The following is a 17718-nucleotide window of genomic DNA, read 5'->3' on the forward strand; positions in this document are numbered from 1 at the left end:
CTAAATTTCTTTGAAAGCATAGATTTTACTTCTTGCCCTTGAAGGTTTAGCAGTGCTGGATTTACCTTGGACGAGGCCCCAAGCAAATCTATATTTTTGAGCCCCCCCCTGGAAGTTCCAATTGCCTATTATCCTACAAAATTTCATTTGATAAACATATAGGTTATGATAACAGAAATAATCAGACACAACCTGATACATTTTTTAATGAATTTTATCGACCTTAATTTTTCTTTTTAATTTTTAAATAGTATGATTCGAATACATACCTTGTATCTTTGACTCAAGCAACGAAACAAGATGCTTCAAGAATCTCTGCCGGTTTAGATAAAGACGAACAAAACGTTTGGTCAAGGCGCCTTTTTCTTACACATGGAAATGACGCACGGGAAAAAATGGTTTGCATGACAAACCAATTTTAAAATATACTGTCATTATAATCTATGCTATAAATATAAATTAAGCTTTTACATAATTGAAGATAGCAATTACAATTATACATAAGTTATAAAAGTAATACGTAAAGTATTATAAATATATTGTTTATTTTTTGTTAGTTTTACTTTTATTTTTCAAAATTTTTTACTTCGAGGCCCCTGTCAAAATGAGGCCTCAAGCAGCTGCTTGGTAAATCCGTCACTGAGGTTTAGCGTGCTATAAAAAATAATTTTTCAAACACCACAATCTTAATTTCCTTATTTTAGTGAAGTGAGCCTGAGGAAAGAAGGGAAACTTAGACACAATGGCGATTATAACTTTTTTGGAACTAAGGAATAAGATACCAGGGTATAGTTGACCTATAAAATAACTATAATTTTTTTCTATACATTAATGGTAGTGGTATTATCATAAGGGGAAATCAAATTAAAATAAATATAGCCAAGAGAACAGGTATGGTAATGTAATTCACATACAATCTTTGACATAATGATCCTGAGATTATCCCAGACAAACATCACTTACAAGTAACTTTTTTTTAATATAGTGAATTTTAGCATAATTGTTTTTGCTATATACCCTACAAAATAAGACTATAAATAATTACAACTATATTATACAGTTCTCCTTATAATGGACATTTTAATAACATTAAAAAACGAACTATGGATAGTATAAAAAAAATTATGCAATTTAAAAAACATGGTTTTTTATAATAACCTGTTAAATAGCTTTTAAAAAATTATGACAATAATATGAATGATATTAAAAAAAAAGAGTCAAAATTTTAGTTAATCTCCTTTTTTCTGCTTGTTAATTTTTATTAAAAGAAGAAAAAAAAAAAAAAAAAAGTCACCATTTTTTATTCTACTGATTCAGTAATTGCAAAATGATATTAACAAATAAAAACGTGATTTAGTTCTGTAAATTGACAACAGATGGCGTAGCAGTTACGGCGTGCATTTATTTTTTATGTTAGTTGTGGAACCATTGCTTTAATGAATTTTGCAGTTCCATTTGGCGAACAGTCATATGATGATCGGCACCGTGGTTTTTACTCTTATTGTGTGATGTTTTGTGTTGATTTTAGAGATATGTTAAATTAATTAATCGTATATTTGAATCTTAGTGTTTTATTTTTATACTGAATAGTATAGTATTGTTTTTATATAATATTCTAGGTAAGTTGAATATGTGTTATTACAAATTGTTTTTTTTTTCCATGTTGCCGGTTTTTTTCCCCGATATTTTTCCATATTATTATTATTACTTTCTTATACTAATTAATCTAATATATCTTATTTTATATTTTGCTCAGTTGTAGTATAAAAAAGCAAGATATTTGATTTGTCAGAACGCATTGCCAATGTATAGTTAACCTTAAAAAAAAGCTCTGCCTTAAATGATGAAACAAATTAATCCCTTTTGTGGGGATTTTATATTGATCTCTGAAGAAATATAATAAGGAATTCTAGTTATACTTTCAATTTTTCTTCTTTTTAAGTTAAGCTTTCTTGTAGTTATTTTTTAAACAGTTAAACTAGGCTAATATAAAAAATCGTTTCCACCTTTTAATATGATCTATTAAAGAAAAGCTGAATAACTCCGGTTTTATGGAGAAAGAAAAAGCGAGAGGAGGGCTAAATAGGCTATAAGTGAATATGCAAAGCTATTGGCTGCTTTAATTTATAAGCCAACAACAGCGTTAAAATATTTTATTTTTCTATTTTGAATAATGATTATAGTTTAATATAGTTAACTAAATACAGAAGTTAAATTACTCTGTTAATTTTAATGATAAGTGTACTTAAGGAATTAAATTGTGGAAATGAGATGCGCTAAATTTTTTTTTCTAAAGTGATTTTTCCGATATCGGATAATACAATATTAATCGACTAATATGTTCAGTTAATAATACTAATATTTTATTAATTAATCAGTTCTAAGATTAGATCGTCTAATTAAAAACTTAGGTGAAAAAAAAAAAGTTAAATATTTATAACTTATATAATCATAATTATATTAGACTTTTAAATAAAGGTAATTTCCTTATTGTTTATTTTTCTTGTGTCAATATTTATATGTGTTCACACAATTAAATGTATTAATTTAATTTATCTTATGATTCACTGATCGATTTTATTTAAAAAATACATTGTTCCATTTTAATAGGAAGCTAATCGTATCTCCATTCTTTTAGAGTATGTGAAGTAAAAAAAAAAATATTTCGTTTTACACTTCGGAATTTAAACATACCGGTTAGTAAGGTTTATAGGTTATATAGTAACCTATATGAAGGTCACGTTTGAAAATTTATGTGTTATTATTTTATTTGCTTATAACTCTACCCTACCAAAGGACATCTGTAGGTATCTTGCGCGCGCTGCGTGTGTGTCCGTCCGTCCATTCGTCCCTTAGCTTAGCACATAAAACACCAGTTGACCGAGTGATGTCATTCCGTACTACAATAAATAACAATGTCCTCTGATAACAGGCACCGATCACTAGCTGAAAATCCCCATCGTTAGTAGATGTTTCGTGGTGGTCAGGTGTGTGCTTGTTATATTTAATATTTGTACTTGTTATTATTTATACTTTAATATATATTTATTTCTTTAATCGATACATATGCGAAATATATATTAATAATACGATTATATTTTTTTATTTATGGTATTGTTTTTTTGTTTTTTTTTTTTCATAAAATAATGAACTATAACCAAAAAGTAGGCACCTGAATGTACCGAAACTAGCGGAAATTCCCGATTCGTTAGTTCATGTCTCGTGATGGTCAGGTGTTACTTGTTATATTATTATATATTTATTAGTTGTACTTGTAATATATATTTATTTCTTTAATCGATATATTTGCGAAATATTTATTAGTAATATATTTTGATGGATGAAGAAGAAAAAAATTATTTTAGAATAAATTAATTTGAGGCGAGAAAGAAATGTGGAAGTTTTAAATAAGCATAATCCAGCTGGTTTGCTTCCTTATGTTATGTTTTGAATTTAATTGGATTGTCATGTGTTTTCTGAAAGAGTTGCTTTCAGGGTTTTTGTTTGTATGTTTATTAATAAATTCCTTTGTTTTTTTTGTTTATCTGTTTGAGTTTTTATATTTATAAATAAATTTAAATTATACTACGGTTATAATATCATTTTGTAATAGTACAGGCAATTTGTCATCAAAATAGGCTGTATTTGAAAATCCTTACCTACCGATTGATCTTTTATCCATACGTTTGTGGTGATGAGGGAAGCTTAACTCCAGATTTTTAACATCCCCCTCCCATAGATTTCTGAAAAACACAAAACGTTTTTGAAATGCGTTTTTCTCTGAATCTATGAATTTTAGAGAAAAGTTTTTCAAACTTTTTTCAAATCAAAAAATGTATAGGACATTTTCCTCTACAATTAATGTCTTTGAAGTTATGCCGTATAATTTGAAATTGAAATACTAGGTGGCGCTGAAGTTGTAAAAAAACGTTGTAAACGAGTAGACCGGTTTCGAACACGCGCCCAATTCACATTTTCATACTTTCACAAGCTACAGCTCCAAAACGGTAAGTCGTACAAGAAAATTGTTTAAATAAAAGTTGTTTTTTGAGATTAACAACTTTTCCAAATGGGTACTTACGTATTAAAGCCACCGCAGCTGCAGCTTTATTTAAAAACAAAGTAGTCAATCAGATTTCGGTGGAAAATGGGCCGATATAGAGTTTAACATAAACAAATATTTATTTTTTAAATATAATTTAACCAAACTTAACCTACGCTCGCTTCGATCGCTAACCGTGACTAATTAACAGGAGTGTTTTGATTATTTAAATAATAAGTAATTGCAATAATTACTGAATTTATTAAATAAATAATCAAAAAATTACGGTGTTAATTAGTCAAGGTTAGCGATCGAAGCGAGCGTAAGTTAAGTTTGGTTAAATTTTTCTTTGTCTTCAGTCATTTGACTGGTTTGATGCAGCTCTCCAAGATTCCCTATCTAGTGCTAGTCGTTTCATTTCAGTATACCCTCTACATCCTACATCCCTAACAATTTGTTTTACATATTCCAAACGTGGCCTGCCTACACAATTTTTCCTTCTACCTGTCCTTCCAATATTAAAGCGACTATTCCAGGATGCCTTAGTATGTGGCCTATAAGTCTGTCTCTTCTTTTAACTACATTTTTCCAAACGCTTGTTTCTTCATCTATTTGCCGCAATACCTCTTCATTTGTCACTTTATCCACCCGTCTGATTTTTAACATTCACCTGTAGCACCGCATTTCAAAAGCTTCTAATCTTTTCTTCTCAGATACTCCGATCGTCCAAGTTTCACTTCCAAATAAAGCGACACTCCAAACATACACTTTCAAAAATCATTTCCTGACATTTAAATTAATTTTTGATGTTAACAAATTATATTTCTTACTGAAGGCTCGTTTAACTTGTGCTATTCGGCATTTTTTTATATCGCTCCTGCTTCGTCCATCTTTAGTAATTTTACTTCCCAAATAACAAAATTCTCCTACCTCCATAATCTTTTCTCCTCCTATTTTCATATTCAGTGGTCCATCTTTGTTATTTCTACTACATTTCATTACTTTTGTTTTCTTCTTGTTTATTTTCACGCGATAGTTCTTGCGTAGGACTTCATCTATGCCGTTCATTGTTTCGTCTATATCCTTTGTTTATTTATAAAATAAACAAATATAAATAACCATTTATATTCTGTTTTGAATCTGTTTCGGCCCATTTTCCACCGAAATCCGATTGACTACTTTGTTTTTAAATAAAGCTTTAGCTGCGGTGGCGTTAATACGTAAGTACCTCCAAATGCAATACAGACGAAAAACAATTTTTTCCGGTGAAAAAACCGAAAAAACACGTTTTTTTACAACGCGCCACCTATTATCTCATTTTCAAATTATACGGCATAACTTCAAAGACATTAATTGTAGAGGAGAATGTCCTCTACATTTTTTGTTTGAAAAACGTTTCTCTAAAATGCATAGATTCATAGAAAAACTCATTTCAAAAACTTTTTGAGTTTTTCAAAAATTTATGGAATGGGGGTGTTAAAAATTAGGAGTTAAGCTTCCCTCATCACCCCTAACATATGGAAAAAAACATAAATCGGTAGGTAAGGATTTTCAAATAAAAATACTGATTGACTGTACTATAACTTATACTTTATCTTTTTTTTTCTTTCTCCGAGTCCTCTCCAAAAGAAAAATTAAAACTGCGACGCTTATGCTTAAACCGATCTAAACCAAATTTAATTGAGAAAATTTTTGATTTTTTTTCGCTTTTCCGTGATCAGTTTTCATCATTAAAAATACATGAATTTTGGACAACTAATAATCCCATTCCGAGACACCCGTCCGCCAGGGCAACCCGCATGGAGGGCGTGCCTTAGGCTCGCCGAGAGAAGAGCTATAGGTAATTTCCATTTACAGCTATTGTGTTCTTTTTAATCTAATTTAAGGAATTTTCAGAGATTTTGTTTTACTGTACTTACCGACTTATGTTTTAATAAGTTTAATATGTGTGGAGATATTGTCTCTTGTTTTTTTTTTTACGTTTTGTTCAAACTTACACTTCTTCAAACCGGTTACCATTTCCACGATTCTGTTGTTAGTTTTCTTCTTTTCACATAACTTGAACAGTTTTTAAAGAATAAATACATTGCCAGCGTAGACGGTTTGAAGATATTTTTCTGGCCGTTGAACTTATTTACTTTTTTAAATAACTACAGGCTTAACGTTTTATCGTTGCCGCTGAGAGATACATATTTGTAGCGTGTGAAAAATGTCAAACTCTGGTCTTTTGACTACTAGTTTTAAGCGGTTTTCTTTTCATAAAATCAGTTTTTAGGCCAATTAAAAATTTAATTTTCAATATTTACAGCAGAGTTCTTAAATTACAATTTTAATTTTAATTTGTAATGTTTATTTCGTTTAAATTTAATTCTATATCGCAGTTCTCCGTTTTCAAATTTTTTTTTTTTAATGTATAAATGAAAAAAGTAGTATCCCACTTTTACTTTTCTTTAACAATAAAAATCACACGGTCTAGATCAGGGGTCTTCGACCTTATTTTCACCCTCGGGTCGATATTTATAATCTGTACTGGTGAATACTGTACTAATTTATGTTGTTTTTGAAGGCCTGTAGCTTGCCGTCTTGAGCCAAGGGGGCGTTTTTCAATATACGATAGTTTTGAGTTATGGAAAGTTTTGTAAATTTTTTTGTGATCTTATTTTAATCCTTTTTTATGTAATTATTTATTAAGTTTTATTTACTTAAAGAGTTAAATTAAAAGTTTTAGCGGCTTAGGAAATTTTTAATTGTATTTACTAAATTCATTTCTGCGATTCACTACTACAAATATTTATTACAAACTGACAAATAACCAGTGAAATTAAATTAATCCAAAGATTGCTAGCCAATGTTTTATATTTTATTTATTTCGAAGTTATTTTAGAAATACACAAATATTTAATAAAATGAGATAAATTTTTATAACCAATTTTTTTTTTTTTTTTTTGAGTTCGTGAGCCACCGGTTAAAGATAGACCCATAATCTGGAGGGTGAAAAACTTTTGATTTTTAATTTCGTTGTCACAGTTCGTATTAGATCGTTGTAGAATCGTATCATATATACCGATCATCATCATTTAGCCGGTGTTCTACCTGGCAGTAGGTTCCTTAAGGTTCCATTGTTGTCTCCATTCATTTCTTCTTTCTTTTTCTGTTTAGCCTCTAGAAATTACCGTTCAAGTATTACTTAAGAGGATGATATGTATGAGTGTAAATGAAGTATAGTCTTGTACTGTCTCAGTTCGATCGTTCCTGAGATGTATGGTTACTTGAAATCCAACCACCAAAGAACACCGGTATCCACGATCTAGTATCAAATCCGTGTAAAAATATCTGGCTTTACTAGGACTTTAACCCTGAAACTTTCGACTTCCAAAATTAGTCTTTTGGAAAGACGCGTTCATTACTAGACCAACTCGCTGGGTTCCATTCATTTCTGTCTCAAGCCTTTTCCTTCGTCCCCATTGTAGTTTTCAACCTTCACTCTATTAACTTCATCGTATTTCTTCCTCGCTTCCTTTCTTCTGATGTAATTCTGATATCCAAAATACGTTTATTCGAAATTTAAGAGAAATTAATTGAGGAATTTTTTATTATTTTAATTATTTTCGTTGAAATTAATTAATTTAACTCTATGCTTTGTTACGAATGTACATTTATAAATTTGATGTAAAACATTAATATAACCCACGGGGTTGGTCTAGTGATGAACGCGTCTTCCCAAATCAGCTGATTTGGAAGTCGAGAGTTCCAGCGTTCAAGTCCTAGTAAAGCCAGTTATTTTTATACGGATTTGAATACTAGATCGTGGATACCGGTGTTCTTTGGCGGTTGGGTTTCAATTAACCGCACATCTCAGGTATGGTCGAACTGAGAATGTACAAGACTACACTTCATTTACACTCATACATATCATCCTCATTCATCCTCTGAAGAATTATCTAAACGGTAGTTACCGGAGGCTAAACAGGAAAAAAGAGAGAAAACGGTAATATGCATTCCCGCATTTCAGAGAGCCCGTAACTCATGCCGGCAGGCTCTTCTTAAATTAATTTTTTCTGCACTTCTTTCCATATTTTTATCACGACGCATGTTTTTATGTCTTTGCATTTTTTTGCGGTCGGCCTATCTCTTCCATCTTAACAGAAAGGTAATCGGGGGAGAAAAATTAAAATAACTAGAGACATTTTTAAGAGAAGAGAGATTTTAAGCTTTAAAATCGTTTTAAACGATGTTACGATTCTAAAATAATAGGAAATTTTTAAATAAGTAATTTCTTAATTTTAGGATCAAGGTTCAGTTACCTTATTTTTAAAAATTTATTTGATTCATTATTTATAGATGGAAAAAATAACTTAACAGTTTTATATTACAATTTTGATGATAGTACAACGGTATAACATAGGACGAGTTTGTAGTTTAATGTAATAGATCTAGACCGGTAATGAACGATTAAATTTATAAATTATTACATCCCCTATATGTTATAGACTCATACGTTGAAAATGCTATTAGGAAAATTTGATTTTAATAAATCAAGAGAAAAATTGTTGCTCTTTATCTTTCAATTTTTTTGTTTAACGAGCGGGAGTTATCTTTATTAATGGCTTTGTTTATTTATATCTGTTTGCTGTGTAACAGGCGGTTATTGTATTCTTGCCATGGCAGCGATAGCAGCAATTCGAATCGTTCTACGGTCTTTTTAGCGTAAAATTTGCACAGCGAACAGGGCCTTTGTAATATTTATTGCTGTGTTAGTATTGGTTTGTAGAACAAGTTTTTTGACATTTTTATCGACTGTGTATAGTAAATATTTTGAACAATATTACATTTTTAAATTTAATGTAATTATTTATATAAGTTATGTCGATGTAATCGGCTCGCTGAAAAGTTTTTAATTAATATCAGACTGTTTTATTCATAAAAATATGTATGCATTTTTCAAATCTGTAAACGTGACAAGAATTACAGAAGCGTTTATGTGAAGCCGGGAATTATACAAAGCAGGGATACACATAAAATGTTGTAAAGTGCGAATCAAAATCTATTACCTTCATTGAGTGCCGGTGTTCTATTTTATTTTCACATTCGTATTCAAAAGTTAATGTAAGATGACGATTAAATACACTAGATAACGGAATAGGAAGTTACAGCAGAAACTAATTATTTTTAAATCGTAGAACAAAATAAAACAGTTTTAATTAAACAGAAAAAAGAACGTCATTCACTTCACAAGAAATATTAGAATTTCCGAGGTTACTGTCGTCATCAGAATCATCATAATCTTATCTTCACTGTCGTGTAAAAAATCTGATTTGGACACTACATAATTTCCTTGTACGCCTATTAAATAACATATGCACATTTTTTTTTAAATGAAAAGTACATAAAATTTTAATTCATTAATAACTTCTAATTTTTTTATTGTTGTTTTTGAAAAAAAAAATTTACGATTAGAGGTTAATAATTATTAATAGATGAATATATTTAAATTAAAAATAAAAAAAAAATGAGATGAAGTCGGATTTGATCCGATGTGCCTTTCTCTTGTAAGATCCAAATAGTTCATTAATTTAAAATGTTATTTGATTGTAACTCTAGAACCGATGAAAATAAGTACTACTTATAATATATCGTTGTAAATCTCTCAATGAGGACTTACTACTGCAGTTAAAAAAAAGTCCAAAATCCAAGTTGTTTTGGGCATTTTTGGACACTTTTGGTCCAACCGTTTGAAATCAAAAGGGGAGATGCACAACTAGATGTTACAACAGTTCTAAATCCAAAATTTCAACATCCTAAGCCTAATTGTTTTTGGGTTATGCGAGATACAAAACTAGTTAAAATGGATTCAGGGTTAGTCAAAATGGATATTTCCGTTTTAATCTGAAAACCTAAATTTTTCGCGATCACAATACTTCCTTTACTTCGTACAAGGAAGTAAAAATAATCGACTCGGTGGTATTGTCAATAATGTGTTCTTATCGCATATATTATTCAGCTCCTGTTTCCTTACACCTTCCAAATTTTTTCATTCACGTCGGCTACTTTATTCACATACCGTTTGAACATCTTTGATATCAAAACTCGCGTTATTTCTTCACTACGTATCCTTTGGCTTCTGACAAACTATCTCGATATGATTTAAGTCCGGGTTGTATAGAGACGTAATCTGAGAAAGAATGTCATGCTGTTTTTTTTTTGTTTTTGTAAAAGTTCGTCTCAAACGTATAAACATCCTTACCCTGTAGGGGAAAACACCTACTATATAATAGCTTCGGTAGCCACGCCCACCTTATCCGTATCTAGTTCTCATGGGTAGTTCTCGGAGGTCATCTTCGAAACTTCGGCAAAAGGCATCTCTCAGCCTTGTTCTTGCCTCAATTATGATGCCACATGTGACTTTCCACCGGTGTTGTATTACTACTATCCGTAAAAAATAAGAAAAAGAAACTGAAATCTGCTACCTACCCGAAGGTAAAAGAAGTGAATTCAACGCGCATTACAATAGAAAAAAACGAAATAAAAATGAAACTACAGAAAACAAACCGGCGCAACAAAAACTTACCGACTACAAAACAAAAAAGAAGAAGGCGGAAAAGCCTAAGAGGCACCCTAAATCCCCTCGGTAATCCTGTCTTTTGCGAAATAGTGTATGAAATTCTAAACTATTATCCATTCGCCCTGGTTTCGTTAATCGACATGGAAATCTAACGCCGACCCGATAATATCGAGCCGACAGATAGTCTCGTGCGCATCAATTCATACTCCCTGTATGTAATTGTATTAGAGAATGAAAATTTTCCTCAAACGCTGTCATTAAAGGAGTCGAACCGCCAAACTTTACAACCGTTTTATTAAACTCATCAGTCACTTTCAACACAGGGCGCGTCTACTCCCCAGAAGTCCCTGGTGTGACCACCTCCTTCTCATCCTACTCCTCTGACGAGGAGGAGGAGGCAGAGGAATCATCAAGTCTAACCTTACCCTGTGGACCCCGCCTTGACCTGCCCAGCTTCTTGTCTTCAGTGTATGACTTTATTTTTCACTTTAAGGAAACCGAAAAACCTCACTAAATGTAAATGAAAATAAAATTAATAGTTTTTTCCCGTGAGTCTGAAGAACCCCATTTAGGGCGGAGCGTCGGACTCGCTAACAGGTTCTGTTAGATGTTATTAGGAGAGCGTATGTGTGCCTGCTACCTACCGACCAAACCTCATATCTCACCGATCCTCCCCTCCCGAGGTCGGGTTTACAATAGCACTGCACGTCCCCGGGTGTCTTTGGGTCAGAGGGCTCCACAGTCTCCGTGCTGCATCACCATCGCCCATCCACGCAAGCGCGGACGAACGACGGTTCTAACCTCGAATGATGAGTCAATATCGACTGTTATATATCTTCCCTCGGGGGAACTTCCCCCATTTGGAAGAGAGCTCGTATCTGTTCCTCCGTTAGCACCGGCAGTGTACGGCCAAACTTCCCTGTGGCTATCTGATAGTCCCGGCCCCAGGGGTCATATCTATTTGGTTATAGAGTTTCCGCCAACATCTCTCTGCACATTTGATGGCATATATGAGGGCTGCTCTGGCCGCTCGAAATTCACTGCGTAAGTTGATCATGATCTCTATACCCACCGGGTTGGTCTAGTGATGAACGCGTCTTCCCAAATCAGCTGATTTAGAAGTCAAGAATTGCAGCGTTCGAGTCCTAGTAAAGCCACTTATTTTTACATGGATTTGAATACTAGATCGTGCATACCGGAGTTCTTTGGTGATTGGGTTTCAATTAACCACACATCCCAGGAACGGTTGAACTGAGAATGTACAAGACTACACTTCATTTACACTCATACATATCATCCTCATTCACCCTCTGAAGTATTTTCTGAACAGTAGTTACCGGAGGCTAAACAGGAAAACGAAAGAAAGATCATGACCTCTGGGTCTCTACCTCTGCCACTCGATCTGCTTATGTAACCACTCGATCTCTTGGCTCCACCAATGTACCTTTCTGCGACGAGATCTTTCGTAAGTCACCCTGGAGCGCCGACATTCTTCTGTTACCGTCCTCTCCAGCTGTTCTGGAGAAACTATCCCTACAAGTTGTTGGCGGATTCGTTTGTTTTTCTTTAAGTAAGTTTGTTAACAAACGTAAATAGTACCGACCAGTAGGAACGTGGGCCTACGAAAGCGATCGGCTAATAACAAGCCACCTAGTATGAACAAGATTGTTCTCGATGGCAACACCACCTAAAATAAACACAAATATATTCAATCTCTGACATTTGTCAGAGATTGAATAACTACAGAATAATTTAACTAACATCAAAAGTAATAAAGAAAAGTAATTCACCCACTTGAAAGCGGTATAAATAAATAAAACCGCCGCCATGGTAGCTTAGATAGCCAGTTACGTTACCTGCGTACTTAAATGTGTTAATATTAGTACTAATATTCACACATATTTCCGACTCTGTCGACCTTGATTTCGAGGTCTGTGCAGTTAAAATCCAAACCAAGGTGCACGGAAAAATGATATAGAAGGCTCTTATATATCTCAAAACCAAGTATCAAATAGAAATTCTTTTTTTGATAAACTCGAATCTCTTATTAAAATAAAATTCTCACTTTGAAAAGAAATAAATTAATTTTAATTAGTGATTTACGCCGATCCCCTTACCCCCGCGGCTTCGCGATATTCGGAACTCTGGATTTAAATCGGTCTGTGAACGAGCCAACTAGAGTGACGCCCACGTTCTCTGTGTTTATTTTCAAAATAAATAAAATCACGATAGATTCATTATAACTGTTTTTATATATGTCAGAGAATATAATGTTAATTTATCGTTTAGCGTTTGTCTGCTGACGTAATTATAATGTTGATAACTGACCTACGTCTTTATAATATAGTACAATCAATTTGTATTTTTATTTGAAAATCCTTACCTACGATCGATGTTTTTTCCATATGTTAGGGGTGATGAGGGAAGCTTAACTCCAGATTTTTAACATCCCCCTCCCGTAGATTTTTGAAAAACTCAAAAAGTTTTTGAAATACGTTTTTCTCTGAATCTATGCATTTTAGATTAAAGTTTTTCAAACAAAATATGTAGACAATGTTCTCCTCTACAATTAACGTGTTTGAAGTTATGCCGTATAATTTGAAATTGAAATACTAGGTGGCGCTGAAGTTGTAAAAAACGTTGTAAACGAGTAGACCGGTTTCGAACACGTGCCCGATTCACAACATTTTCACACTTTCACAAGCTAAAGACATTTATTGTATGTCTTTGAAGTTGTGCCGTATAATTTGAAATTGAAATACTAGGTGGCGCTGAAGTTGTAAAAATCGGGTTTTTCACCGGAAAAATTTTTTTTCGTCTGTATTGCATTTGGAAATCTAAAAAAAACAGACAACTTTTATTTAAACAATTTTCTTGTACGATTTACCGTTTTGGAGCTGTAGCTTGTGAAAGTGTGAAAATGTTGTGAATTGAGCACGTGTTCGAAAACGGTCTACTCGTTTATAACGGTTTTTAAAACTTCAGCGCCACCTAGTATTTCAATTTCAAATTATACGGCATAACTTCAAAGACGTTAATTGTAGAGGAGAACGTCCTCTACATTTTTTGTTTGAAAAGCTTTTCTCTAAAATGAATAGATTCAGAGAAAAACTCATTTCAAAAATCTATGGGAGGGGGATGTTAAAAATCTGGAGTTAAGCTTCCCTCATCACCCCTAACGCATGGACAAAAGATCAATCGGTACGTAAGGATTTTCAAATACAGCTTAGTAGGGGAAAAAAAAAAAGCTTAGTTTGATGGACCCACCGGGTTGGTCTGTCTAGTGGTTAACGCGTCTTCCCAAATCAGCTGATTTGGAAGGCGAGAGTTCCAGCATTCAAGTCCTAGTAAAGCCAGATATTTTTGCAAGGATTTGAATACTAGATCGTGGATACCGGTGTTCTTTGGCGGTTGGGTTTCAATTAACCACACATTTCAGGAACGGTCGAACTGAGAAAGTACAAGACTACACTTCATTTACACTCATACATATCAACCTCATTCATTCTCTGAAGAAATATATAAACGGTAGTTACCGGAGGCTAAACAGGAAAGAAAGAAAGCTTATTTTGATGACAAATTGCCTGTACTAATATTTAAGACTGTCAGAATACTTGATCGTTCGTAAAATATAAGAGGAAAATTAGAAAATATTTAATCCGTAATCGGTAACATAAAATAAAATAAGTTGTATTTACAAGAAAGCGATTTGCTTTTGCTTTTTCTATTTGGATAACAGGACCGTATTACTTAGCCGTCGTAGTTCAAGCTTCAAGATTCATTGCGGCACCACAATACGGGATTATGCATGTAACATAATATGGACAATGAACTCGTTTTAATTAAACGTAGCGATTTATACGATTGAAATCTAAGCGACCTCTTTTAGTTTTTTGTGTTTCTGTTTATTACGGTGTAGATCTAAATGTAATATACGTAATGTATACAGTGAATACATTTTATTAATTTATTACGAACATTAAAATAATTCGTATATGATTGAATCGGTTTTATGTATTTTCTAGGTTCATCTATTATAAAAAGTAACCGATGCGTTGAATAACAATAAACCAGTTTTACTAAGTATTGAAAAAATAAGTACGTCGTCAGAAATAAATTCGCAAGTAATTGAAAAAATCTGTTGTAAAGAGCATTACTATTATTCGTTCAAACGAATGCTGTAGTTATAATAATTGGCGCGCAATAAATATACGAGTATTAACTTTAATAACGTATATATGCTGTAATGCGTACACACAAAATACAGTATATTTTTATCGTGTATTCTTAATATTACATGAAACGCTGAAGATTATAGGTTCAGAGGGAAGTGAAAGCATTGAACAAATGCGCAAGCTCAGAACAGGATTCTTAAATCGCTGTATGTTATATCATCTTAATTTATGTTAAACAGGGCACCTGCAGAAGGGTATATGACGACACGATTAAATTATGACACCTGTTTTGTGGCCGGATCGCGGTAGCTAAAGGTCCTCACCGAAAGAAACATATTGCTTTTTCCGTAAACTTGTTTACGGTAACAGAAAGAAAAGTTGCACTCTGTTAACTGTTTCCAAATGATACGGTCCGACGGTCGGAATTATTGAAACGTTTGTTATTTTGACGGCATAGAAAACATTTTATATTCAAAATTATACAAAAAAAAAAAAATTATCTTTAGTCGCGTGTACATTGCGATTAAATACCGATACATTAATTCGAATAATTACTCGTTAATTGTATCAGAATAATTCGTATTTTTTGAATTTTTAATTTGTCTTTGTAAGTTTAACGTTTTGCGATAAAGTCGGATGACGTCAGATATCTTAACGTTCCGCAACTGAGAGAAAAAAAAACCGTTTCTCTTATCTTTTAAAAGTGATAATATTACAGATTTCTAGTATAATTATGGAAACGGCTGTTCTGCAATTCGAAATAGGTATTGCTCATAAGAGTTTTAAAAAAGCACAGGGTAAGGATAGATTGCTGGGCTGGCGACTGGATTCTTGTTACCTACGACATCCTCTTCGCAGAACTATTAGCTATCACTATTCAGACACCCTGAGTAAACAGTTCATTCATACATATCATCCACTGAAGTAATACCTTACGGCGGTTCCGGTGGCTTAACAGAAAAAGAAAAAGAAGGAAATGCGCATCTACGTGTTTACCGTTTCGTAAACTTTGACGTGTAATTCGTCGAAGAAGTAAATGAAAAAAAAAAATTCTGTTCCTAAAATGTTTAATTTAAACGGAAATATTATGATTTTTTTGTTGTATTCTCCTTTTAAATTAACGGTTTACTTTCAGACTGTAACCGTTTTAAGTTTGCTGCTTATTCTGATAAAGGTTATAATATATCCGTCCTCAATGTGCGGCCTAATAGTAGGTAATCTTTCTTCAAAGAATCTATAACATATGATCGGTGCTGATTTCTATAAAAGACTTTTTTTTAAGCCCCCATAACCGTTAGGTATCGCTTCAGAGGATGAGATGAAAGGGTAATTTTTTAGCGTGTGAAAATGACCGGGATTCGAACCGGGGACCTCTGGGTGAAAGGCCGAGAAGCTGCCGTTCGCTTTCTTCCAAAAGGCTTGTTCTCTTCCGACGTGTACGTTTCTTTTCTTTTTCCTCAAAATAATATAAGTTGCAGCAGGTTTTATGTTAAGACATCGTCCCACCGCGTATTCACTGTCGAATAATACACTGTTAAAAATTACTTTTAGAATTAAATACTAAAATTTACGTCGGATCGTGCAAACTGAAGTTGTGTCGGTGTGAACAGAGAGAAAACTATTAAACGGCAGTAGTAAACCAGAGTTATTAGAATTAAGAAAATCGATTCATTGCTAATGTAAATGAAAAAAGTTCCGGTTAGTCGATTGAGAAAGTACTTTAATCGACTTACATTATAAGTAAAGTCAGTCGAGTAGAATTCTTCTGCCCGTCCGTTACATATTAAGGTAAAAATCACCGTTACTATGCAGGTATGATAAATTACTGGTGTATATTTATTGTCTGACCTTATCTTAGTCTGCTTTAATGTTGTCGCATGTAATATCAATGATGTGAACTTGAAATTAGAACGATTCCTTTTTACTGGTATGTATGTACCATTTGGCCGGTGAAGTTATTCCTCAACCCATCAACTGTTATTCCCTTCGCCACGCTGCTTACTGTTCGTTAAAAATAGCTGTGTTTTATCGTTTGTTCTTCTTTGCGCTTCAAAATCTTTCTCCACGGTAAGAAATTAGACACTCAGGAAATCTGTTGTTTCAAATAATCTTTTACAACGGTAGTTGTGTCAGTAGTAGCCCTTTTCTTTTTCATCTTTAACCTCCGGTAATTACCGTTAAGATAATACTTCAGAGGTTGAATGAGGATGATATGTATGAGTGTAAATAAAGTGTAGTCTTGTACGGTCTCAGTTCGACCGTTCCTGAGATGTGTGGTTAATTGAAACCCAACCGCCAAAGAATACAGGTATTCACGATCTAGTATTCAAATCCGTGTAAAAATAACTGACTTTACTAAGACTTGAACGCTGGAACTCTCGACTTCCAAATCAACTGATTTGGGAAGACGCGTTCACTATTAGACCAACCCAATCGGTTGCTAGTAGTAGCCATGTCATGCCGGTACCGAAGTCGATCGTGACCGGTTCGTTTGCATTGAATTTCAGCCATGAAAAATCTTTGAAGTACGGAGACGTAGGGGTTAGGTTCCGTTGCTCGCCTAAAGCGCTCGACGTTCTCCTGTGCCGACCTTATTCTTCCGATTAGCTGACTTTTTAAAGCTGAACCTGTAGCTTTAATGTTCTGCCCTCGTAACAAAATGTTACGCGATGGAACCCACGATCTCTTCGCCTGAGTTGAAGTGTCTGGCATTTGATTTGTCTGGAATTTCTCCCACCACAACCCCATTCAGTCGTCCTAAAGCTTAACGCCGAATGTCCATACCACAAACGGCTACTGTTTCTCAAAACGGTTTAGCGATCAATATCCTAATTAGCTCCTAGAGTTACCTAACTGCGTGTGCTGAATAAGCCCTGCACCACTCGCTTGGGAGTCCCACCGCTCACTTGTCATATATTACTAAAACGGGTAGGCGCACC

The 17718-nt window shown here is 33.5% G+C and overlaps 1 protein-coding gene across 3 annotated transcripts in view; it reads left to right on the top strand.

The window, feature by feature from the left end:
* Positions 1–1436: 1436 nt before the first annotated feature.
* Positions 1437–17718, top strand: part of LOC142333118 (putative multidrug resistance-associated protein lethal(2)03659) — a 229813-nt gene continuing 213531 nt past the window's right edge. For 2 of the 3 annotated variants that reach the window (XM_075380037.1, XM_075380039.1), the window contains exon 1: positions 1437–1619. The gene's annotated coding sequence lies outside the window, so the exon portion shown is untranslated. Of the gene's footprint in view, positions 1620–2902; positions 2988–17718 lie in introns of those variants that run through there. The other variant, XM_075380038.1, reaches the window with a different exon arrangement.

Source organism: Lycorma delicatula, chromosome 12 (assembly GCF_047948215.1).
Source record: "Lycorma delicatula isolate Av1 chromosome 12, ASM4794821v1, whole genome shotgun sequence".
Classification (NCBI taxonomy): domain Eukaryota; kingdom Metazoa; phylum Arthropoda; class Insecta; order Hemiptera; family Fulgoridae; genus Lycorma; species Lycorma delicatula.